The following is an 11,274-nucleotide window of genomic DNA, read 5'->3' on the forward strand; positions in this document are numbered from 1 at the left end:
TATTACATATGATCTATATATATTAATATTCATTGAAACTAAATGCTAAATAACAACTGTTAAACTAAACTTGCATGTGTGTAATGGATTAATAAAAATATAGATCATATAATTATACAAATCATATATAAATCATAAAATAATTCTAAGTAATTATCATTAAAACCAGACAATTTCATCATTAAATATTTGTTTTTACTATATAATGACCTATAATTTGGAGGAAGAGAAACTGGGGGAGTGACTTTATTGCGTTGGGTGTGTCAGTGTCACTTTGCTCACATCTGATTGGTCCAATTTCAGTTTGATCTCTGAACCAGAACATAACCTGCCCTGGAGCAGGTTAGCCGTGGAGCATAAGTTACCATGGCAATGAACACCGCTAAAAGTCAAGTTACTTTCATAGTACCTAAAACCCAGGATTGGCACAAACTAATCTGAAACTTACCTGACTAGCCAGCTAATCCACCTTCATGGTACAGGCCCCTGATATCATTTCACTTTAGCTTCATTTACTACTGCAAATGTGTTTAACAAACACACTGTCACAGCAGCCAGAAAAGACAAATGTGCAATAAGAGTTAAGAGCCCAACTAATGGAACCGCTATTCATCATTATGGTGACTTCAAATGAAACACATTAGAGTTAAACCCTGTTAATTCCCAATAACAACTTTTGTAGATGTCTAACATAAATAAAGTCAATCTGGTTAGTAATAAGTGAAGCTGGTAATGCTGTTTGTGGAGTTCCTCTGTTGAGATCTTGAGAGATTTAATGTCTTTCATCTTCAGTTGATTTCATATGTAGCTTATTCTAAGGGACAAATTGAGCCACTCAGGAGGTGCTGCCCATTAATTTGGACCCCTTTTAATGTGACTTTGGAAAGCAATGTGGCCATAGCCTTCCATGGTCAACGCCTGGCTCACTTCTGAAGCTAAACTGGCTCGAGCCAGGTTGTGACATGGATGGGAGACCTTTTTGAAAGAAACTTGATTGTAATTGGAAAATGCTTTAGTGAGGCCAGCAGGGGGTGCTCACTCCCAGGCTTGTATGGCTCCTAAAGATAGAGTGCAGTGATAGAGGCAGGAGACTCATCCTTTAAACTGAGGTCCTGACTTTCTGTGGTCATTAATTGCCACTTTAATTATTAATTTGTCCTCATAAATTAATGTGGTAGCACAATTTGATAAGGGTTTATTTACTACAGTAGCTGTAGGATTGCCAAATGTTAGAATGCCTAAAGAAATGTTATCAGTAAGATGGTGTAAAAGCGTTAATTTATAAGGGAATACCATAATACCATTTATACCATAAGGGAAATGTTAGAATAACATTTGAATAACGTTAGGGAAACATTAGAATTACATTACAATAATGTTAGAATAACATTAAAATAACATTAGGGGAACATTAGAATAGCGCTTGAATAAGGTTGAAATAATGTTAGGGGAACGTTAGAATAAGGTTTGTATAAGGTTAAAATAATGTTGGGGAACGTTAGAATAATGTTAAAATACCATTAGTTGAATGTTAGAATAACATTATTTTGTTAGGGGAATGTTAGAATAACACTACAATAATGTTAGAATACCGTTACAATAACTTTAGGGGAATGTTAGAATCATGTTTCAATGAGGTTAAATTAACATTAGGGGAACATTAGAATAACGTTAAAATAACATTAAGGGAACATTAGAATAATGTCAAAATACCATTAGGGGAACGTTAGAATAACGTTAAAATACCATTAGGGGAATGTTAGAATAACGTTAAAATACCATTAGGGGAATGTTGGAATGACGTTTGAATAAGGTTAAAATAACATTAGGGGAGCGTTAGAATAACATAATAATAACCAGGGATGGGCAGTATTTATGATACATGTATTTCAAATACGTATTTCAAATACAAAATAGTATTTTGTAATTTGTATTTGATAGGGTTGATGAAAATGGCTTTGTATTTTGTATCAAAATACTTTAGTGTTTTGTATTTTTGTAGTTTTAAAATACTGTAAAATACTTTGTAAGTCTACATGATGACTTCATAAAAATGCAACCTCTGATTGGTGCTTACTCAGTGGTTTCCCCAGACTTGTTCAGAACAGATGTTAAGATTTGGTGTTCATTTTAGTAGCCAATTTTCATAATGTTCTTGAAAACTATTGTACCGAGCAGCAGCCCCCTATATTTATGATTAACAATCAATTGACTGATTAGTTAGAAACTAGTTGCTATGAATACAGGAGCCATCAGTTGTCTTCTTATGAATGACTTGTTTGTCATTGAGTCAGTGTTGCTGATGCAAAGTAGGCCCTTCATTACCAAACACCAAGTAACTAAATTAGGATACAATTATAAGTCATTTGCAAACTGTTAAACATTAAACTGTTGGTTACTTTAAAACTAACCTTCATCTGGGAGTTCACAGGGATATGTGAATATTTGATCTGTTAAATGCACAATATGTAAATTTTCGCCGCTAGAGGTCACTTATTCAGTCGCTTATCCTTGATTTTGTGGAATCATGGGAGGTGTTGTCTTCACGTCTACAGCCAGTGGAAAAGAATCGGGATGGGACTCAGGCAGAAATCATGTTCATGGATGAGATTATTAATGTTACTGTAGTATGAAGCAGAGCAGGGCGAGTGCTGTTGGAGCTGAACAAGACCGCTGGAGAGACTGCTAATGAGAGACAAAAGCGACCCACGTCTCGAGAGCAGCGGAACTTTTATTAAGCCGCAGTTGCCGCTTTCGCTTTGTTTGGTCTAGCGTATGTGGGGTAATGTGGCACTGTTTATCATATTAGATACATATGTGTCTTGAAAGTTGTTTATAATGCTCCTCTGTGCATTCACTTGGCGGCTGCTATGAGACACTTGTTGCACACTGCAGAAAGCTTGATCAATATTAGTCATGGTAAAACATGGTACTCGCGATAAATCAAGAAAACGTGATTTAAACAAAATGCTATATAACATGATTAGTTTTCAGTCAATGAATGAATCCAAAGAGTTCCTCATCTGTCTAATAAAACATAATATGTTTTAAAAGACAGATGAGGAATATAATGCATCTTTGGTGTTTCCATGGTTTCTACAAAATCGAGAATCGAGGGTAACGCGGGTATGATGTAATTGATAGGCGACACACGGACATGGTCTGTGTCCTGGTTAAAACTACATATTTCTCTGGATTTAAACATTCTTGGAAACATTTGGGCTAATGTAAATACACAAGTCAACAAAATATATAACATTGTTCTAGTGGTTTTTGGATATTTTAATCCAAAAATCCTATTGTACATATTGTGCCTTTAACTGGTTGCATATGTTATTGATTGACTCAGGCAGACAAAAGCTGGTGCTATCAAACATTGTTTACTTAATCAACTGAGTCAGTGTAATGGTGAAGAGATCAAATAGCCCAATTGATGGAATGTTTGAAAGAAAAAAGAAGAAAGAAGAAAGAAGAAATTTCATGCTCCCTTGTAAAAGTATTTTTTAGTATTTTTAAAATACAAAAATACAGTATTTTATTTTGATACATGGTGTGGCTGCTGTATTTTGTAGTTTATTTTGATACATTTAAATTAAGGTATGTGGTATTTTATTTTAAAATACATTTTGATGTATTTTTTCCCAACCCTGTGATCTACGACTGCTTTTTTGTTTTGTGATGGTTGTTCATGTGTCTCTTGTTTGTCCTGAGCAGTTAAACTGAGCTCTGTTCTTCAGAAAAATCCTCCAGGTTCACCAGATTCGTCAGATTTCCAGCATCTTTTGCATATTTGAACCCTTTCCAGCAGTGACTGTATGATTTTGAGATCCATCTTTTCACACTTAAGACAACTGAGGGACTCAAACACATCTATTAAAAAAGGGTCAAACATTCACTGTATATAGTAATATTCCTTTCATGTTATTATAGCCCTATAATACTAATGCCTAAAAGCCTGTCTTTCTTTGATATTATGAAAGTTTTTAAGTCATTATGCAGAAATTATTCAGACAAAGTCATGTAGACACACAGACATCAAGATTCAGCGTATGAACCTCAACAATGCTGACATAAACAGATAATTTTTAGATAAACAGACTAACTCTGAGCATCACAAAACAAGCTACTAAAGTCACAATTGTTTATTGTCACCATTGTTGAGGTTCATACGCTGATTCATGATGTCTGCGTGAATCTAAAAGATGCTGCTCAAAACTGTATAATGAATTCTAAAAAAGAAAAAGAAGACGATTTCACTGTCATAAAAAAGACATAAATAATTCAAAACTAACAGCTAACTGTCACAGACACGTCAGGTTCCACCTCACTCCCTTACCCACGCACTCAATCACCAGCCTACTAATCACCGCCACCTGCACATCATCACCGCAGTCATCAGCACCAGGATAAATACCACACACTCACACACACTCATTGTCCGGTCTCGTTTGTGATACAACCTGTTGTACGCTTACCTTCAAGGACTCCAAAGTGATACTTACCTGTCTCCATTGTCTCCTTCGTCTCCATCGTCTCCTGATCTCCTGATCTCCTTGTGTGCTTACCTGCCTGTGTGTGAGTGTGTTCGTCTGCCAGCTCCAGCGTCTCCCTCCAGTATCATCTGCATCATAAAGAAAAGGACAGTATTACCTCTCATTCACCTTCACGATCATCGTATTCACCAGTCTACTCACCTGTTTCTCTGCTGATCCTTTCAATAAACTGCATCATTGCTTTTATCTCTGCCTCCGGTGTCTCTGTCATAACAGAAGACCGGACCATAACAGCTATCGATCAGCATGAGCCATCACGACCTGTTCCAAGAGCTCGTGGACGCATTGCGACGAGCACTCACTCCACAACCACCGTCACCGTCACCTGTATCCACCGCCGCGGCTGCTTCCGCATCCACCATCACCGCTGCTTCTCCTATGTTCACCGCCAGTCCCATGGCCAAACCGGCGCCCTTCTCAGGATCGGCGGAGGACTGCAGCGGATTCCTCCTTCAGTGTGAGTTGGTCCTGGAGATGCAGCCGCACTTCTATCCCACCGACACGGCGAAAATAGCGTTCGTGATTTCTCAACTGCAAGGTAAGGCCCTCCAATGGGCGGATTCTCTCTGGGCTCAGAAAGGACCAGTTATCAAATCCTATGCTGCTTTCGTTTCTCACTTCAGAGAAGTTTTCGGAAAACCCCTGACTGATTCAACCACTGGTGAGAAATTGTATAATTTAAAACAAGGAAACAATACGGTTAACGATTATGCCTTGCAGTTCCGAACGCTCGCCGCAACCAGCGGATGGAATGAACAAGCCCTCATCACCACCTTCCGACAAGGTCTGGAACCCAATGTGCAGCTGCATCTCGCTGCATACGAGGACTCCATAGGACTCGAACGTTTCATCCAGCTCGCCATCCGAGTGGGTTCTCGTATGCAGTCGTGTCTCCTTGAGCACCAGGGCCAGCCACTAGCCAACACTCTCCTCCGTCGGTCCGAACCCGTCAGCTCTCCAGAACCAGCCACCGAACCCATGCAATTGGATAACTCCCGTTTGTCACCCACAGAAAGACAAAGAAGGCTGACCCTGAATCTGTGCTTATATTGTGGATTGCCTGGGCATGTCATCTCTGCATGCCCAACCCGTCCTCCTCGACCCGTGGTGAGTGCTATCATTCCCTCTATACAGAACATGAAACCACTCACTACAATTGTAAACCTTACTGCTGCTGATGTTTCCGTTCCAGTGGTGGCACTCCTCGATTCAGGGTCAGCAGGAAACTTCATCTCCGGCGCCCTCTGTCGACACCTCGGGCTCAAGACCTCGCCGTCTCTGACTCACTATCAGATCAACTCCATCACGGGCAAACCCCTGAGCCGTAAGACGTTCGCCGTGTCGCTGGACCCCTTCAACTACAAGTGGGTATCTTCCATCAAGAACTCATCCATCTGCTGGTTCTGGAGGAGTCCACCGCTGACGTGGTTCTAGGGCGCCCGTGGCTGGAGCTCCATAATCCCACCATCTCCTGGCGCACGGGCGAAGTCCTGAAGTGGGGCGACCACTGTTTCTCCAGCTGTTTTCCAGACCTTCCTGTTCCAAGATCTCCTCCATCCAAGAACCTCTCCATCAATGTTACCTCCATCGAGAGCCCTGTGGAAAAACGCTCCATCGACATACCTCCCGATTACGCCCCCTTCAGCGACGTCTTCTGCCCGCAACGCGCCTCCAAGCTTCCTCCACACCGGCCATGGGACTGCGCAATTGATCTGTTACCGGGTGAGCCAGTGCCTAGGGGACGCATCTACCCCCTATCAGTGCCGGAGGAGAAGGCCATGGAGGAATACATCAAAGAGGCCCTTAACCAAGGATACATCCGCCCGTCTACTTCCCCTGCTGCTTCAAGCTTCTTCTTCGTGGCCAAGAAGGACGGAGGCTTGCGGCCCTGCATCGATTACCGGTCACTAAACAAGATCACAGTCAAATTCCGGTACCCACTTCCCCTCGTCCCAGCGGCCCTGGAACATCTCCGCGGTGCCACTGTGTTCACCAAGCTGGACCTCCGCAGCGCGTACAACCTCATCCGGATACGCGAGGGGGACGAGTGGAAGACCGCCTTCGTCACGGCCACCGGTCACTACGAATACCTCGTGATGCCGTATGGCCTGGTCAACGCCCCCTCCGTATTCCAGGATTTCATCCATGAGGTGCTCCAGGAGTTTCTCCACAAGTTCGTGTTGGTCTATATCGATGACATCCTTATTTACTCCCGGAGCTTGGCCGAACATCGCCACCACGTTGCGGAGGTCCTCCAACGCTTACGGCAATACCATCTGTTCCTGAAAGCAGAGAAGTGCTCTTTCCACCAGCCCTCTGTCCACTTCCTGGGATATGTGATTGATCACAGTGGCATCCGGATGGACGAGGGGAAGGTATCTGCCATCCAGAACTGGCCAGCTCCAAGCACCATAAAAGAACTCCAACGATTCCTTGGTTTCTCCAATTTCTACCGTCGATTCATCAAGAACTACAGTACCATCGTCAGCCCACTCACCAACCTCCTCCGTAAGCAGCCCAAGTCTCTGTCCTGGTCCCAACCTGCCACAGAAGCTTTTGAAACCCTCAAGAAAGCCTTCACCACCGCTCCCCTCCTCGTCCACCCCAACCCGGACCTACCATTCGTCGTGGAGGTGGATGCCTCCACCACAGGAGTGGGAGTGGTCCTGTCACAGCAGCAGGGGAATCCAAGTAGGCTCCATCCATGCGCCTTCTTCTCCCGCAAGCTCAACCCGGCGGAGGTGAACTATGACATCGGGGACCGTGAACTCCTGGCTGTGAAACTCGCCCTTGAGGAATGGAGGCATTGGTTGGAGGGGGCCAATCATCCTTTTCAAGTACTCACCGACCACAAGAACCTCGAATATCTGAAAGCCGCCAAACGACTCAGCCCTCGCCAAGCCCGCTGGGCAATGTTCTTCTCAAGATTCCACTTCACCATCTCATACCGACCTGGCTCAAAGAACCTGAAAGCCGATGCTCTCTCTCGTCTCCACGCTCCAGAAGAAAAGAATGAAGAACCCGAAACCATCCTGCCTGAATCTATTTTCGTCAGCCCCATCGAATGGTCAGAAGAGACCTTACCCTCCTCCAATGCCTCCTCACGCACTCCGCCGGGTTGTCCCCAGGGCTTGCGCTACATCACCAGGACACGACGCACTCCACTTCTGCACTCCGTTCACACTTCACTTGGCACTGGTCACCCGGGGGTCAATGAAACCCTCTCGCTGCTCAAACAGCGCTTCTGGTGGCCAAACATGGCCAACGATGTCAGGAGGTACGTGCAGGGCTGCAGGGAGTGCGCCATCTCCAAAAGCCCACGCCATCTTCCCACCGGCAAGCTCCATCCTCTGCCCGTTCCTGAGAGACCCTGGTCACACCTGGGAGTAGATTTTGTCACTGATCTCCCCGAGTCTGATGGTAACACCTGCATTCTGGTCGTCGTAGACCGCTTCTCTAAAGCCTGCCGTCTTATTCCCCTGGAGGGTCTACCAACAGCTATGGCCACAGCAGAGTTAATGTTCAACCATGTCTTCCGTCACTACGGAATCCCAGAAGACATAGTCTCAGACAAAGGACCACAATTCGTCTCGCGGGTCTGGAAGGCTTTCTTCTCCCTCCTGGGTGTGACCGTCAGTCTGTCGTCTGGATACCATCCTCAGTCGAACGGGTAGACGGAACGGAAGATCCAGGAGATTGGCCGCTTCCTGCGTACCTTCTGTCACGGCCACCAGGACTCCTGGAACCAGTACCTGGGCTGGGCCGAGTACGCCCAGAACCCCCTCCGCCAAGCTAAAACAGGATTAACACCTTTCCAATGCGTGCTCGGCTTCCAGCCCCCACTGTTCCCCTGGGACGGGGAACCCTCCAACGTTCCTGCTGTCGACTACTGGTTCCGGGAGAGCGAGAGGGTATGGGACTCAGCTCACCACCAGCTGCAGAGAGCCCTGCGCAGGCGCAAGACGACAGCCGACCTTCGGCGCTCCCACGCTCCAAACTACCAACCGGGGCAGAAGGTCTGGCTGTCCACCAGAGACATCAAGATGCGCCTGCCCTGCAAGAAGCTGAGTCCCCGCTTCATTGGCCCGTTCACCATCCTTCAACAGATCAACCCTGTCACTTACCGGTTACAACTCCCAGCACAATACAAGAGAATTCACCCAACATTCCATGTTTCACTATTAAAGCCTCACCACCCTTCTGTTCTTCCTCCCACAGAACCTGACGTGGCAGCCGTCGAGCCCCCCCTTCCACTCATTCTGGATGATGGAACAGCCTACGTTGTACGTGAGATTCTGGACTCCCGGCGCCGTGGTGGTCTTTTAGAGTATCTGGTGGACTGGGAGGGCTACGGTCCCGAAGAACGCTCATGGGTTCCCAAGAATGATATCCTTGATCCTGCTCTGTTACAGACCTTCCACACCAACCACCCAGACAGACCTGCCCCACGACCTCGAGGACGACCACCACGACGTCGGGGTCCACGGCCCTCTGGAGCGGGCCGTGGGAGGGGGGTACTGTCACAGACACGTCAGGTTCCACCTCACTCCCTTACCCACACACTCAATCACCAGCCTACTAATCACCGCCACCTGCACATCATCACCGCAGTCATCAGCACCAGGATAAATACCACACACTCACACACACTCATTGTCCGGTCTCGTTTGTGATACAACCTGTTGTACGCTTACCTTCAAGGACTCCAAAGTGATACTTACCTGTCTCCATTGTCTCCTTCGTCTCCATCGTCTCCTGATCTCCTCGTGTGCTTACCTGCCTGTGTGTGAGTGTGTTTGTCTGCCAGCTCCAGCGTCTCCCTCCAGTATCATCTGCATCATAAAGAAAAGGACAGTATTACCTCTCATTCACCTTCAAGATCATCGTATTCACCAGTCTACTCACCTGTTTCTCTGCTGATCCTTTCAATAAACTGCATCATTGCTTTTATCTCTGCCTCCGGTGTCTCTGTCATAACACTAACACACTAGAGTCTGGAGTGGTTCAAAGAATCAGGACACTCCATGATGATTGAAACACTATCATAAAAATAAACGGATGTAAATATCGTGGTATCTTGAAAGCAAAATTGTTTCAACATCATTGTGGTCACACGACTGTATGAAACAATATGTCTTCCAGGCAAAAAGTTTAGTTTTTTTTTTCAGCCCAATGGAGTAGTAGTTCTTATCCAGAACGAAGTGCAAGGAGCATAGCCTATCCTTTAATAGAGACGTCTAACTTGATTGGACATTGTAGGCCTATGCTTGAGTTACAACAACTTCCTGTTTCACGATGATAATAGCATGCTTTAGCACTCAGCTCAGTATTGCTAGCAGGTTTTAGAATGTTTGTAGCATGTTTAGCACTCAATTGTATGTCTGAGTATGTTGCTAGTAGTGCATCACAGTGTTAATCACGACACTTCCTGTTGCCAGTGGGTGGCACGATTATAACTGAATATTGTCATGTAGATGTGATCAGAACAGGACTCTTCTCAAACATGTGAAGTTTGCGGCAGATTGGACATGCTCGAGTTACAACAACTCGTGGCGTTAAAAACACCCTCTGCAAACACCCTCTGTAATATTAGATCATACCATTTGCTGGGCAGTCGTGGCCTAATGGTTAGACTTGTAACCTGTTAGTTGGACTTATAACCCGAAGGTCTCTGGTTCGATTCTCAATGCTAGCAGGAAAATGTGTTCCACCCTCAATACCCCCGATCAAGGTATCACCTAACCTCCAATTGCTCCCCGCAGCAAACGGCTGCCCACTGTTCCGGATGTGTGTGTTCACTTGAATATTGTCATGTAGACGTCTTCAGGCCAGAACTCTTATCAAACGTGAAGTTTGGGGCAGATCGGACATTGTATGCCAGAGTTACAACAACTTTGTGTTTCATGGCAAAACATCAGATTTTGTCAGGCTGCCACGGACACGCCCTTCAAAGAAAAATCTTTGCAATTTAACATCCCTAAGGCCTTAAGAATAGACTGACCAAATATGATGTTGTTCTGGTTACATCTCAATGTTAAAGGTGCCATCGAACATTTTTTTGCAAGATGTAATATAAGTCTAAGGTGTCCCCTGAATGTGTCTGTGAAGTTTCAGCTCAAAATACCCCATAGATTTTTTTAATAATTTTTTTTTAACTGCCTATTTTGGGGCATAATTAGAAATGCGCCGATTCAGGCTGCGACCCCTTTAAATCTCACGCTTCCTGCCCCCCGATCTCTCGACTCTATATACAGTGCATAAACAAAGTTTACACAGCTAATATAACCCTTAAAATGGATCTTTACAAAGTGTTCATCATGCATACTGCATGCATGCGTCGGATTATGTGAGTATAGTATTTATTTGGATGTTTACATTTGATTCTGAATGAGTTTGAGGTTTTGCTCTGTGGCTAAAGCTAACATTACACACTGTTGGAGAGATTTATAAAGAATGAAGTTGTGTTTATGAATTATACAGCCTGCAAGTGTTTAAAAATGAAAATAGCGACGGCTCTTGTCTCCGTGAATACAGTAAGAAACAATGGTAATTTTAACCACATTTAACAGTACATTAGCAACATGCTAACGAAACATTTAGAAAGACAATTTACAAATATCACTAAAAATATCATGTAATCATGGATCATGTCAGTTATTATTGCTCCATCTGCCATTTTTCGCTATTGTTCTTGCTTGCTTACCTAGTCTGATGATTCAGC

Source organism: Megalobrama amblycephala, linkage group LG20 (genome assembly GCF_018812025.1).
Source record: "Megalobrama amblycephala isolate DHTTF-2021 linkage group LG20, ASM1881202v1, whole genome shotgun sequence".
In the NCBI taxonomy this organism is placed as follows: domain Eukaryota; kingdom Metazoa; phylum Chordata; class Actinopteri; order Cypriniformes; family Xenocyprididae; genus Megalobrama; species Megalobrama amblycephala.